This window comes from Mustela erminea, chromosome 14 (genome assembly GCF_009829155.1).
Source record: "Mustela erminea isolate mMusErm1 chromosome 14, mMusErm1.Pri, whole genome shotgun sequence".
In the NCBI taxonomy this organism is placed as follows: Eukaryota; Metazoa; Chordata; class Mammalia; order Carnivora; family Mustelidae; genus Mustela; species Mustela erminea.
Genome location: NC_045627.1, coordinates 44,494,216 through 44,506,688, shown reverse-complemented (window position 1 = coordinate 44,506,688; position 12,473 = coordinate 44,494,216). Strand labels below are relative to the sequence as shown.

General features: G+C 57.1%; 1 protein-coding gene and 2 long non-coding RNA genes across 8 annotated transcripts in view; 2 read left to right on the top strand and 1 right to left on the bottom strand.

Annotated features, from left to right (window-relative positions):
• The window catches only part of ZMIZ1 (zinc finger MIZ-type containing 1), a 232,646-nt gene that overhangs the window by 40,802 nt on the left and 179,371 nt on the right, over positions 1 to 12,473 (bottom strand). The gene's annotated exons all lie outside the window — the stretch shown is intronic.
• LOC116573014 lies at positions 1,728 to 2,416 on the top strand. The gene is made up of 3 exons (XR_004278582.1): positions 1,728 to 1,778; positions 1,947 to 2,075; positions 2,201 to 2,416. It is a non-coding gene; the product is annotated as an uncharacterized LOC116573014 (long non-coding RNA).
• LOC116573013 lies at positions 6,677 to 10,507 on the top strand. The gene is made up of 3 exons (XR_004278581.1): positions 6,677 to 7,042; positions 7,736 to 7,899; positions 8,446 to 10,507. It is a non-coding gene; the product is annotated as an uncharacterized LOC116573013 (long non-coding RNA).

Genomic DNA, 12,473 nt, shown 5'->3' with positions numbered 1-12,473 from the left:
AGGGAGGGTGGAGCTGTACTCTCCAGGCATGGCTAGCCGCCAGCAGACAATGGGCTGGTGGGGGTGGAGGAGAGGCAGAGGCTGGGGGTCTGGGAGCTAGAGCATCAAAGGGGTGAATAAGCTCACCCAGGCACAAGAGAAAGGTTGCCCCTTACCAGGCTGGACTCCAGCTTGAAAAGGAGCCAGGAACCAGAGGCAGCCAACTGGCCACAGGAAACAAGGCATTTGTTCTTTAGGGAGGCGAGCAGGGGATGTTCAGACAGCAAGAAGCCTGGTCTGCTCATTCTGGGGAAGGTCTGGGCATAGGGAAGTGACAGGAGCGGCCTAGGGGGGCGTGAGGGGGAGTGCAGAGAGACCTAGAGAGACCTGGACGTGGAATTATCAAATGCACTGCAGCCCGGGGAAGCTACACGCGAAATGAAACAAAGGCGTATTAAGTATCAAAGAGCATCTTAGCGGCTAAAAGGCTGCTGGAGAACAGAGAAACTCTGTGAGTGTATGTGTGTGTGTGTATGAGAGAGCGAGAGAGGGAGAGAGAGAGAGAGGAAGAAAGGGAAGGAAGGAGAAAGGAGAGGCTTCTGAGACCCAGGGATGGGGCAGGACACAGGTGTGCTCTGTTTGGAAGCGGGTGAGGAAAAGAGCCCGGCCGGGCGAGGCACGAAGAACGCTTGGGAGCACACCGTGGAGTCCGAGGCTCAGGGAGAGGTAGGAAGGACCCATTCCCACACATCTCTGTGCTCTCGGCTCCCTGACTCAGAAGTGGCAGTGGGAGCATGCCCACTTCCCAGCGGGGAGCTAGGAGGGAAGTGCCGGCCTCCATGCAGCCCTCCTCCCGGCCCCCCCGGCCACATCTGAGCTCCTCCTGGTCCCTCATCCACCCGAAGCTCCAGGAGCATCCAAGCCCCCTCCTGAAGACGCCCCCTCCCCTGCCCCACGCAGGGCCACTGCAGCCTGATCGCCTTGCAGCGTGTCCCCTTTGCTTCCTGCCTGTTCCGATCACCTTCGGCAGCCTTGTCCCTTCTCTGAATTATGACAAGCCTGGCCCCTCATTTATCTCTGTCTCCGAAACTGCCTCCCGCCAACCCACACTCTGCAAGGCAGCCAGAGGAATTTTTCCACAAATGTATTCTGATCACCTCTTTTCTAATCTGTGTCCCCGAAGGCTGCACACGGCCTGGTAGATGGTAGGTGCTCAATGGACGCAGAAATGAGTCAGAGAGCCGGGCTACCCCAGGGAAAGGTGCACCACTGTCCCACGCGAGCACAAGCCCTATGGGCCAGGACGGGATCCAAGGGGTTCGCTTCTGCAGCCCTAGCACCCAACATGGCCCTTGACATCGGCGACACACCCATGCGACCGATGGGCTGAAACGAATCACCGCTGGAGAACGTACTACAGGGGAAATGGGGGGCTGGACAGACCCACTTGCTGCATCCAAGAGACCGACAATCAGGGCACACATGCGACAGGCTCCCTGTGGCTTTTAAACCTGCTGGCAGCCCTCCACCCCTCTCCCCATTCCTCGAGGGCAGGGGCCTGGCCTCAGCAGCATCAGCCCTGCATGGAATTCTATCGTGATGTGTTCAAAGATGGGTGCTGTCATCCAAAAACATCTGTATCTGAGTCAACGGACACCTGTTTTGTGACACCTGTTTTGTGACCTACCCGCTGATAGGCTGTGCTAACACAGGGAAGGAAAGGTAAGAAGATTAAAGGAAGCACATCAGCTCCCACACCTTGGCAGGCTAGCTGCAGCCCTGGGTTTTCCCTGCTCACGGTGTGATACTGCTCTTGATGCTGACATTGTCCAGCCCACAGGGGAAGGCCGAGGGCCTTCCCAGACCCACAGCTCCCTGGAGATGCTGTTGCTCTTCCTCCTCCTGTCTCCAGACCCAGGCCATGCCCTCCCAGTCTCTGACCTTCCTCTTTCATCTCCCAACCACAGGACGGGACCCTGGGACCGCTGCCCGGGAAGCTCAGGAGTCAGAGACCATGGAGACTCAGCCAGCGGGGACTCCTGTCTGCACCTGAGGCCCAGGATCCACGCTCCAAAGCCGTGCAGAGAAAAAGAGTAGTGAGCAGCCTGGAGGGGAGGGCGAAGCGGGAGCAGCCACAGGGGTTGACATGACTCAGATGTGGCCTGGTCTCTCCGTGTCATCTGTAAAGTGTGAAGACAATAAGAGGAACCTCTATTCACAGGCCTGGTGTGAGGCGTCCTGAGATGAAAGAAGGACCCAAGCTTTAAACCACATGGAAGAAATGTCAAGTCTTGTGCCAGAGTCTCAGCTGGAAATTCAGAAGCTGGAAAATGCTGACTACCTCCTGCTTCCAGAAGGCAGAGGGCTGAGCACATACAGGAGCCAGTCAGCTTGGGTTTCAAATTTCAGCTGAGCCCCTTGGCAGCTGTGTGACCTGGGGTAAGTTACTTAACCTCTCTGTGCTCTGGTCTTCCCTTTGGTAAAATGGGGAGAATAAATATTACCCATCTCCTAAGGTGTCAAGATTAAACCAGCTAATGCACATAACACGGTAGTACCATTTCTGGCATTCAAAGACTCTATACAAAGAAACTGTCCTGGTTTGGTTGTAGAGCACATGCTCCTTCTAGGGTTGGGAGGCTTCTCTCTCTCCCCCTCCACATGCTGCTGCTCAAACAGAATACAATTCCTTTCACTCATCTCCAAGAGGATCGCAAAAATGCATCTGCACCTTGGGCCCAGCCCCGAATTACCTCCTTTACGCCGCGTGCTCTCTGGGCAGGTGGTGTTGCTCTGCTCCCTAGCTCCCAGCTACGCCCACGCCCTCTGCTGTCCCTGCCAGACTCTGAATCAGGCAGATGGCAGGCCCCCACAGATCTGAGGCCCAGAAGTTGCTCACTTCTGACCCAGCTCTTAGGCCACGCTGGGCAGGTAGCCAATCTGGGCAGACTCCTTCCTCAGGAGTGCCGGGGAGCAGGCTCGGACTCTGCGGCCCTCCTCTCCAACTGGGCCAACAGAGCAGCTGACTAAGAGCCTCTCTTCTGGCCCCAAACAAGGGGTGGGTCAGCTGGGAGGCCTGGGCGGGCCCTTGGCCCCTCCTCAGTCCCCATCCCTCTGTGTGTCTACCAGGAGGTGGGACGAGGGACAGGAACCAAGGTCAGGATTCCTGCTCTGACCCATGACCCCAGCTCTGAGAACAGAGCTGTCCATGGGATTGTTCCTCCGCCTGTCCTCCTTGGTGGGCCCACCACTGCCGGGTCCCCCAGAAATGGAAAGAGGGGCCCCTCCCTGCCAGTTCTCTTGGGTCATCTCCTCCCAGAAAACAGCACAGGATGCACTTGACCACAAAGGGGCAGAGCCAGGGCCAGCAGCTGCTGGGTCTCAGGAGACCGGGTGTCGACCTGAATGTGGCCACAGACCCGAGGCCAGCCGGGGGCCCCCAAGTGCAGGCCTGTGAAACAGGGTGATTTCACCCTGGCACGGACAGGGAGGACCTGATGGGATCATGAAGGTGCAGAGACAGCCCTTGACTCTTCTCACCTGGCTGGCACCCTCTGCTTTGCTGAGCCTCACAAACCCCAGCGGGGGCTGGCCCAGGACAAGGTTGTCCATGTTTTACCAAGCAGCAACGGCGGCCCACAAGGAGGCGGTTCAACCCCAATCTCACCACAGGACCGTGACCCCGCTGCTGGGCCAGCACAGCTTCCCTCTCAACCCCCCAAATCTGTGATGTCACAGATCTGAGAACAGGCAAGGCACGCCTTCTGCCCACCTCCCGTCCTATGATTCATCCCGGCTTCTTGTCCCTGGTCTGCCACCAACTTCCTGGGTGACCTCAGGCAACTTCCTTCTGCCTCTCGGCCATGCATGCGCGGGGTGGGGTGGGGGGCGTTGCGCTCTCTGAAGTCTGTGGCTCTGGGAATCAGCACTGGTCTCCTAACGGGGTCACGGCTCTCAGGGCTGAGGCTAGCCTCTGGCCTTCTCAATCCTGCAGGTGCTGTGGGATTGTGGGAAGAGCCGCCTATCCTCTTGTCTGGTCTGGACACGTCCCTCCTCCCCTCTCCCTGTCACCTCCCCTCCCCGGGTGACAGAAGGAAAGGGCTCCAGAGATCTCACCTTGCCCGGTTACCCCATTTAATAAACCCAGGCGTGCAGAGCGGGGAGCAGGTGTGCAGAGGTCTGGGAGCCTGGGGGTCAGGAGGGCCGGGGGAGGGAGCTGCTGGGGCTGCTGAGGCTAGGACTTCCCTCCAATTCCTGAAAACATTGTTCCTGGGGGGCTGTAGGCTGGACTTCATAGCCCTGACAGCTGACCCCTGGATCATCAAACAAGAGATGTTTTCCTTGGGGGGAAATATTACTGTCCTGCAGAACAGCTGTACCCATGTACCAGCAGCAGCAGTAGCAGCAGCAGCACACGGAGGACAGTGTGCGAGCTCATTCCCGCACTCTACTCCCTGCTCTGTCACCTCTCATTGCACTGTGGCCAAGGAAGTCAAAACAAGGAGGAATCCGCTGCTGGCCCTCTGGCTGCCAGTGACCCTGTCCTTTTCCATGTGTGCCTGCGCACACGCTCGGGCCCAAGATCAGGGAGAACTGAGCAGGCTGGAGGTCCGGCTGGCCGCAGACGTGCATGGAGGCTCACAGCCTGTCCTGCCTGGTCCTACCCATATCCTTGAACTCCACATCCCGTCCCTCCAGGTCCTTGGCTGGCCAGAGAGGGCCTCTGGGCTGTGCCCTTCCTCCCAGAACACTCATTCCATGCTCCCACCCCCTCTCCCCAAGGGCTGCCCGGGTTGGCAGGAGCTTGGAGTCTCAGGGCATGTGAACTCACCCTGGGAACTGAACTCCAGGGGACCCCGGAGCCGGAGCTGGCAGGGATGATTCCCAAACCGGTTCGGCCGTCCTTCATCAGGCCGGGCGGGATCTTCAGACCCGGGGGCGGGGGGGGGGGTGGGGGGGGGAGATGCCAGACAGGTTGAGCCTGTCTGTGGGCTTTAGGAAAATCCCAGCCTGGAAAATTCCCTGCCTACCTCACACCACCATCTGGAGCCTTCCAGGATAACCCATTTAATTGTAAAGACATCCCAAAGCCAGCTCAAGGGGCTCTTTGCATTGGAAAGAGAATGCTCCCTTTTCCTGAGAGGTGCCCCCCTGGGTCCTGCCAGGCAGAGGCACAGACCAAAGTGCTGCTTGCTGAGACCAACTGGCAGGGAGTCTGCACCATGTCCCATGCCCCAGCACTCTGCCGCCAGACCATTATAAACTACTCAGGAGTGGGGCAGTCACAGCCCCCATCTTAGAGATGAAGGGCAGGAACAGAGAGGGTAGGGATCCTGGCTCAGGGCACACCAAGCTCGTGCCAGACTGGGACAGAGGCGGGACTTTCTCCTCTTACCCCAGGGATACTGGCTGGTAGTAGAGTAAGGGTGAGCAGAGCTCCCCTTCCATGCTGGGAAGGGGAGAAGGGCCCTGAGCCACCCCCACAACTGACTGAAGCCAGGTGCCCTCTGTGCATCTGCCCCACCATATTCTGGGAGAACACGGCTTCGGAAAGGACAGATCCCTTTGACTCCCTGAGGTCTGACCAGAATAGCCGTTGGGAGGAGGAGGGTCCAGGGAGTCAAGAGTCTCCACGGCTCCTTTTTGCTCCAAGGCAGCACCCACACAAGGCACAGGGGAGCCCAGGGGCCTAGGACAGCGAGGGTGCTCTCCCCACACGGTCATTGCTGACCCTGGGATGACACCCCCAGGGGGTCTGCAAGACCAGACCTGGGCCCCACAGGCACATAGCGTGCCCCTGGGAGCCATGAAACCTGCATGTCCCTCATTCCAGCAGGGGCTACCTGGAGAGCCTGCTTCTATCCTGTACATAGAATTTCTCCTGGGGCCTAAATACTACAGCCCAGGGCATACTCTAAGGGAACTGGAGGGGTGGGGGCGGGGGGGCGGGGCAGGAATCTATTTCTTCCCTGAGGAGCTGAGTTTCCCGAGGCTTCCCAGCTTAGTGCTTGGCCATTGGTCTGGCTCCTTCTGTTCCCTCCGGATCTAAGGAGAGGTCGAGTGGAAGCAGGCCCCTTCTAGGCTCAACCAGAAGCTGAGTCTAAACACCATGCTTGTCCACCTCAAAGGAAGGCAAGGCAGCTGTGAGTCTGAGAGTTGAGAGGCCTGGCTGTGCACCTCCACTGTTAGTTCCGGTTCCCACGGCCATTCTCGATCCTCATGGGAGTGGAAGCCAGCAACAAACGCCAGAACCCTCAGAAGAAGGTCCCCTTTCACTCAGCCTGGGCTCCCAAAGCCACGGCAGACCATCCTGGGGTCCCGGGACCAGGCCTTGGGGAGGCACTGATCCCAGGGTACCTTTGTTTCTATTAAGGAACCACCTGGAAACCTTCCCAGCCCTAGAGTAACTGAGGGTGTGTGTGTGCCATGGTGACAAGAGACAGATCTGGGGCGGGTGGCACTTTGCCTGGTGATCCATGTACTTGACTCCTGAGAACAGGCTTTAGGTCACTCGTTGCCCTTTGAGAAAGAGCGAGTTCAGGACCAATCTGCTGACCACCCCCAACCCTCCTCTGCTTCCCCCGCCCGAGGGACCTCATCGTCCTGCAAGAACCTCAGGTGCACAGTACAAGAGAGGCGGATCACACCTCCACCCTCCCCAGCCTGGGCTCAGCCTGGGCTAGTGAAGGGGAGGCCACGTTGTGCTAAAGGCTTGAGTCACAAGGCAGGTGGCTCAGAGGTTGACGCAGTGGTCTTGTTCCAGCGGCAGTCGCTCTGCAAATCAGGCAGGTATTTTAGCTCAGGGGCAGGTCACCTGGCCCCACACTGTGGGAGATGACAACCGTCCAGTGGGTTCTCTATCTAAAACCCGTGTTGCACTGTTTGTTTCTTTTTCTTTTTTTTTCTTCGTGTATCCAACAAGAGCAGCCCATCACCCACACATCTTGCGTTTCTGTCCTGGCTTCCTGACTGATCACCACTCCTTTTGTGTGAAACCCAGCATATGTGGACGTTTGAGGAAAGCCTGGAAGCCTCCCATGACTGGCTGTCACCACCTCTCCAGGTGCCTCACAGGGGTTGGCCGTCGGTAGCCTGGCTGCCTGAAAACACAGGACTGGCCCAGCTGGGCTGCCCAAGACTGCTGGGGTCCCTGGTGCCTCTTGGTGACTCTGTCACATTGCCTACCTGTTTTAGTTATGGAGAGGTGGACACCAACCCTAAGAAAACATGACTTAGAGACTGAATTTCTAGAACACTGGGGAGGGGGTTGGGCAGGAAACGGGAGAGGAGTTTTCTCTTTGCAGAAGCTCCTTTATGAGATGAAATGATTCTCTGTGAGGTTTCTTTAAATATCCAGCTGCCTTGTAGCAATGAAAATGATCATTTATGAGAATTCCATTTACATATAGTGCTTCCTGGCTGCACCTGTTTCTCAGAGAGTATCACACCTGGGGATGTCTGGGTGACTCGGTGTCCTGGGTGCTGAGGTGCCAGGGCAGGACTGAACCACCTGGGTCTCCAGGATAGGAAATTTTTGCCTGTGCCTCAGAATCATCTGGAAGGCCTCGTCCCCAGTGGGGTGTCAGATTCAGTGGGTGGTGGGATGGAGCCCAAGAATTTGCATTTCTAGCCAGTTCCCAGGTGACGCTGATGTCACTAGTCCAAGAACCCCACTTGGAGAACCACTGGTCTAGCCCAGTGGCCCTCTGCTCCATGAACGGAGAAAGAAGGAATAATTCTTCCCTTTCCCTTGCAGGGTTCAGAATCCACACAGGCTCTCAGGCCAAGGGGAACTGTGTGCTTGGCACATGGTCTGCAGACTCCTCGATTGTTACGTTCAAGGCCCTGGAAGTTTGACCCTAGACTCCCTCCCTGGCCTTAGTATAGATGAAAGAACACTGGGTAGGGAGTCCAAAGTGGGTGAGTCCCCATTTTGTCTACTCGCTCTGTGCTGTGTGGTCTTGGGCAAGACCCCGACAGATTTATGGACCTCTCTCTCTCTTCACCTGCACATCAGCCAATCGATCTCACCTACCTGCTCCCAAGGTGTAATGGCAGGACCCGGCAGGACCTCCTGTGCGTGGAGAACCGGGCTGGGGCCAGGCCCTGTTCTGAGCCCTTTGCACACACTGTCTCACACAAGCCTGCACTATGGGAGGCAACTACTCCTATCTCCCCACAACTCGCCAGTGCGTTGGCTGGGTGGCCCTAAGCCCTCTCTGCCTCACAGAGTGGCTGGAAGGACAGGGTTAGGTCCTGCTGGGCTCAGCGTGGCCGTGGCTCTCAAGAGGAGGCCCCAGGGTGGGGGGGGTGCACTGACAGCAGCCTGGGCTGCCTTCCGTTCCTGTCTTTCTTCCTGAGCAGCCGGCGGAGGGGGCCGTCATTAGTTTAGGTCTCTGCAGTGTTTAATCACCACGCAGCTCTGCCTCCCTCCTCCCCACTCCAGCGCCTGCTCTCTCCCTGCAGGAAACAGCTCTCTGCCTTCTGCCTCTGATGGAAGCCATGAAAAATGAACACAGCACCCAGAGAGAAGGAAACACCGGGGCAGGGAGGGGCGTCGGAGCCAGATGACCGGCTGGTCCTAGCCCAGCAGGCACCAGCTGGACCAGCTGGATCCTGGGGAGGCTCTCAAGGGCCTGCTGGTCACACACCTGACCCCCTAACAGGGCCCCAGGGTCTGGACGGCCATTGGCCCGGGAGTCCAGAGCAAATCCAGCTGCCTCTCTGAGAGCTAGAACCCAGAGCCCGGACCTTCCTGGGATCTCCAGCACTCAGAGGCTCTGAGGACAGGGGATCTACTCCCTGCCTCTGCCCCGAAGAAGGCCAGGCCATGCGGGCACATGCCCTCGTGAAGGTCGACTGCAAGCTGGGCAGAAATTCGACACATCCCTTTGGTCCGTTCATGTTCCTAACAGTCCTATGATGTCAGCATCAGGACTCCCATTTTCTAGGAGGGAATTGGCACTCAGAGAGGTTAAGGAACTTGCCCAAGGACGACCAGCCAAAACAACTGGCAGAAGGGGACGATTTATTTTTCATTAATGCCATTACTGCTTACTTACATAATACATGAAAGCATCCTCTTAAAGCTAACATTTCAGACGGAGACCCGAAGAGAAACCGAGGCCCAGATCTGCTAGCCTCCAAACCGCTCATTCTTCTACTGCCACTGATGACTCCAGCTGGCTCTACTTCACCGCCCGCCCTTCTTTAACTTTTCAGTATAATTTTGAAGAAGTCATGCGTGCACGTGACTTAGGGACAGAAGTCGATAAAGGACACATGCTGGAAAACATGGTCTCCTCCAACCCCAGGCTTGTTGCCTCAACCAAGGGAATCATGCTAGAGGCTCTGGGGTTTCCTCCCAGAGCCGTTCTGTCACTGACATACATCATGGCCTTGGCAACGTCTGGCTGGAAGATTCCCACCCTGGATATCCACGTGGTTCATCCCCCTACCCAGTTGCCCGTATTCGGGGAGGGCGTCCCTGCCCTTTCCAGCGTGCACACGGTACCACCTGTCCTGCCTCCTGTCTCCCTCCCCCGAGTGATCCTTCTCCATAGCACTGACTCCCTTCTGCTTTTGATCGTGTTTATCATCTGATGCCCCACTCCCTGAGCCAGAGCGAAAGCTCTTCCTCGGCAGGGGTTTCCACACGCTGTGTTCACTGCCACGGCCTCGGTACCTAGAACAAGGACCCACATGGGTAACAACATAAACGTAAAAGCCGGCCCCGGCCATTATACAGGTGGGCAGACCCCACCCTTGACACGAAGGGTGGCATCTTATACACGCTGTTCTCAACCTTCTTTCTAAGAACATACGGTTCAGCTCAAAGAGATTGTCACTCCTGGAGAACAGGACGGAGCCTTTTCTACCTCTTGTCTCTCCAAGGATCCAGCCTGGCCTGGGGGCCACACAGGACACATTCAGAGCACAGCATGGCCAGGCTGGAAACTTGGCCCTGACCTCACACCACAGACCAAAAGAAAAAAAAAAGAAAAAAAAAAAAAAGCAAAACAATACATTGCTTAGAAGATGCTACAGGAGAAGATCTCCATGACCTTGGGGTTGACAAAGATTCTCAAAGAAGACTGCAAATGCTAACCATAAGGGAAAGTTGATAAATTTTCTGACATTAAAGCAAAGAACCTCTGCTAACCCCAAATACCCCATTAAGAGAATGAAATAGGTGAGGCCCAGGGTGGTGGGAGGGTCTGGAAGAGATAGAAGACAACACAGCACATTGTGATGCCCAGGTTCAAGGGAGGGCGCCCCAAGACGGTCTGCAGTGAGCTAGGAGGGCTTCTCAGGACAGACGGAAGGGGACTCCATCTCACTCCCCCTCAGCTCTGGCCTCCTCCTTTCTAAGAAAACTAGACACTTAAGACAGACAGAAGACCCCCAGCCCGCCCTCCCCTTTCTGCCCCATGCGGAGATAACCAAGCAAGAAAAAAACAAATTAAAGAGCCCAGGAGCCTGGCAGGGCCTTGGTAAGTTTGGTTTGACAGGGCAACAGCATTTAACAAAGCTCAGATCATCCATCACTGGGGCCCAGTCATTTAGATACTGGGCATTTGATTAAACTAATATGGGCGGCTGGGGCAAGGCACGGCTGGGCGCTTCCTACCCTCGCCTACAAATTAGACCGTCACACACAATCCGATTACCTTGACTGCCACATTTATCTCTGGAAAGGGGCCATCCATCACTCCCCAGCAGCTGGCTCTGTGCCTCCTCCTGCAGGAGGGGAGTGACGTGTGCACCCAAGTCCTAGCAGGCGGCGCTCACTGGGTCGCGCCTTCCACCATCCCCCCAGCAGACACCATCCTACGTGCCCACCCTGCTGCAGGACTCAGGTTGCACGAGGGGGTACCAGCGGACACAGGCCTTGCCACTGCAGAGCCCACGCAGAGCTTGTGAAAGGGCAAGTCTCCGAGCTGGCCAGAGGGGAGCTCAGCGTGTGGACGGAGCTGTGGGCCCAGGTCGAAGCCCCAAGCTCCCTCTCCTCGGACTGGGACCCCGAGAGTGACATGTCACTGATCTAGTCCTTGACCTCACACCCGTGAAATGGGGCACCGACCTAATACAGCACCGTCTGACATGACCTCTGCGGGGATGGACGTGGCCTGCATCCGCGCCCTCCAGCCTGGAGCCACAGCCCACCTGTGAGGTGGGACTCCTGACCTGCGGCTCGTGCGAAGAGCCGGGTTCTTCACTGCATCTCACTCTTTCTGCAGCATTAAATGCCAGTATACACGGCCGCACAGGGCTCCAGTTCCAGAGCCGGACATCGCAAATCCAGTGGCCGCTCCCTTTCCAGGGTTGAAGTGAGGGGTACACTGGACAGCTTTACCATGGCCAATGCAAAGCTGTGACCAGTGCTCCCTGAAGGCTAGACCCCCTTCCTTCTCAAAGAGAGGGCTGGATTCTGGGACCAAGGACAACAGCTGCTATGACCCAAAAACCCGGCACCGGTAACGCTGTCACCTCCCTTGTCTCATGGTCCGACGCGGGGTGGGGGGGGGGGGCCACGCTCCCATTTGAAACAAAAAGCAGCCTTAGAGCTCAAGACAGATCACCAAGGGGCAGGCACAGAACTCGAGTCTAGGTCTTTGTGATCTCGAACCCCCTGTCTTCCCACTGAATGCTTCCCACCGACTTAGGAGTCGGGTCTTTGGACGCTCAAGGATGTCCTGTTGGCGGCAGTCTCTCCCTTGACCACCATGTGTGCGGATGCCATGCGTACCAGCTTCTTTCTGGACCAGTCTCCTCTCAATGCCAGAGCCGAGGAGGTGGGTGCCAGGCAGAGGGGCACCCCAGAGTCCCTATCCAGCTTGCCCAAGCCAGAGAGGTCCCTGGAAACCCCACCTCCCGCCCCACTTAGCACAGGGTAGAGCTGGAACAGCCAACACAATTTGTGGTTCTAAACATACCGAGTCTAGATGGGGCCCCACCCGGAGGCTTTTTCAGAGTGACCAGAGCACCCAGAAATGGAGCCTCTGTGACTCTAGGACCAGCGAGAAAGCTCAGGGACATTGCTCTACAGGATGCTACTGAGCACAGGCTGCAGGGCTGGTGGTAATGCGCTCATACCAGCTTCTGGCACCAGGAACCCGAGGGTCCTGGGGGAGCTGAGTCTCCTTACGGGGCTGAAGGGCGACGAGGGGTGCTCACAAACCTGGGGATAGGATACAGTGCCCCACAAGCGCTCTCTCACTGGGTACCTGTTCCAACGACCGGTCCTGCCTGAGGTCTCAGGGCAGATCAGAGACCAAGGAGCCCCCCAGCCTGTGTGCAGGGCTGGCAAGGCTGGAGAGACGGCCCTGAGGAATGAGCAGTCTCACAGGGGCCAGAAGACCCCATTTCTTACTGACTGGCTCCGGCACAAGCTGTGTCACCCTCGGGGTCTCCTTTATCAAAAACAAGAATAAAGTCATAGGCATGCGCAAAGCCCTTGGTGCAATCCGAAGGGACAGGCGACTGCACGCACA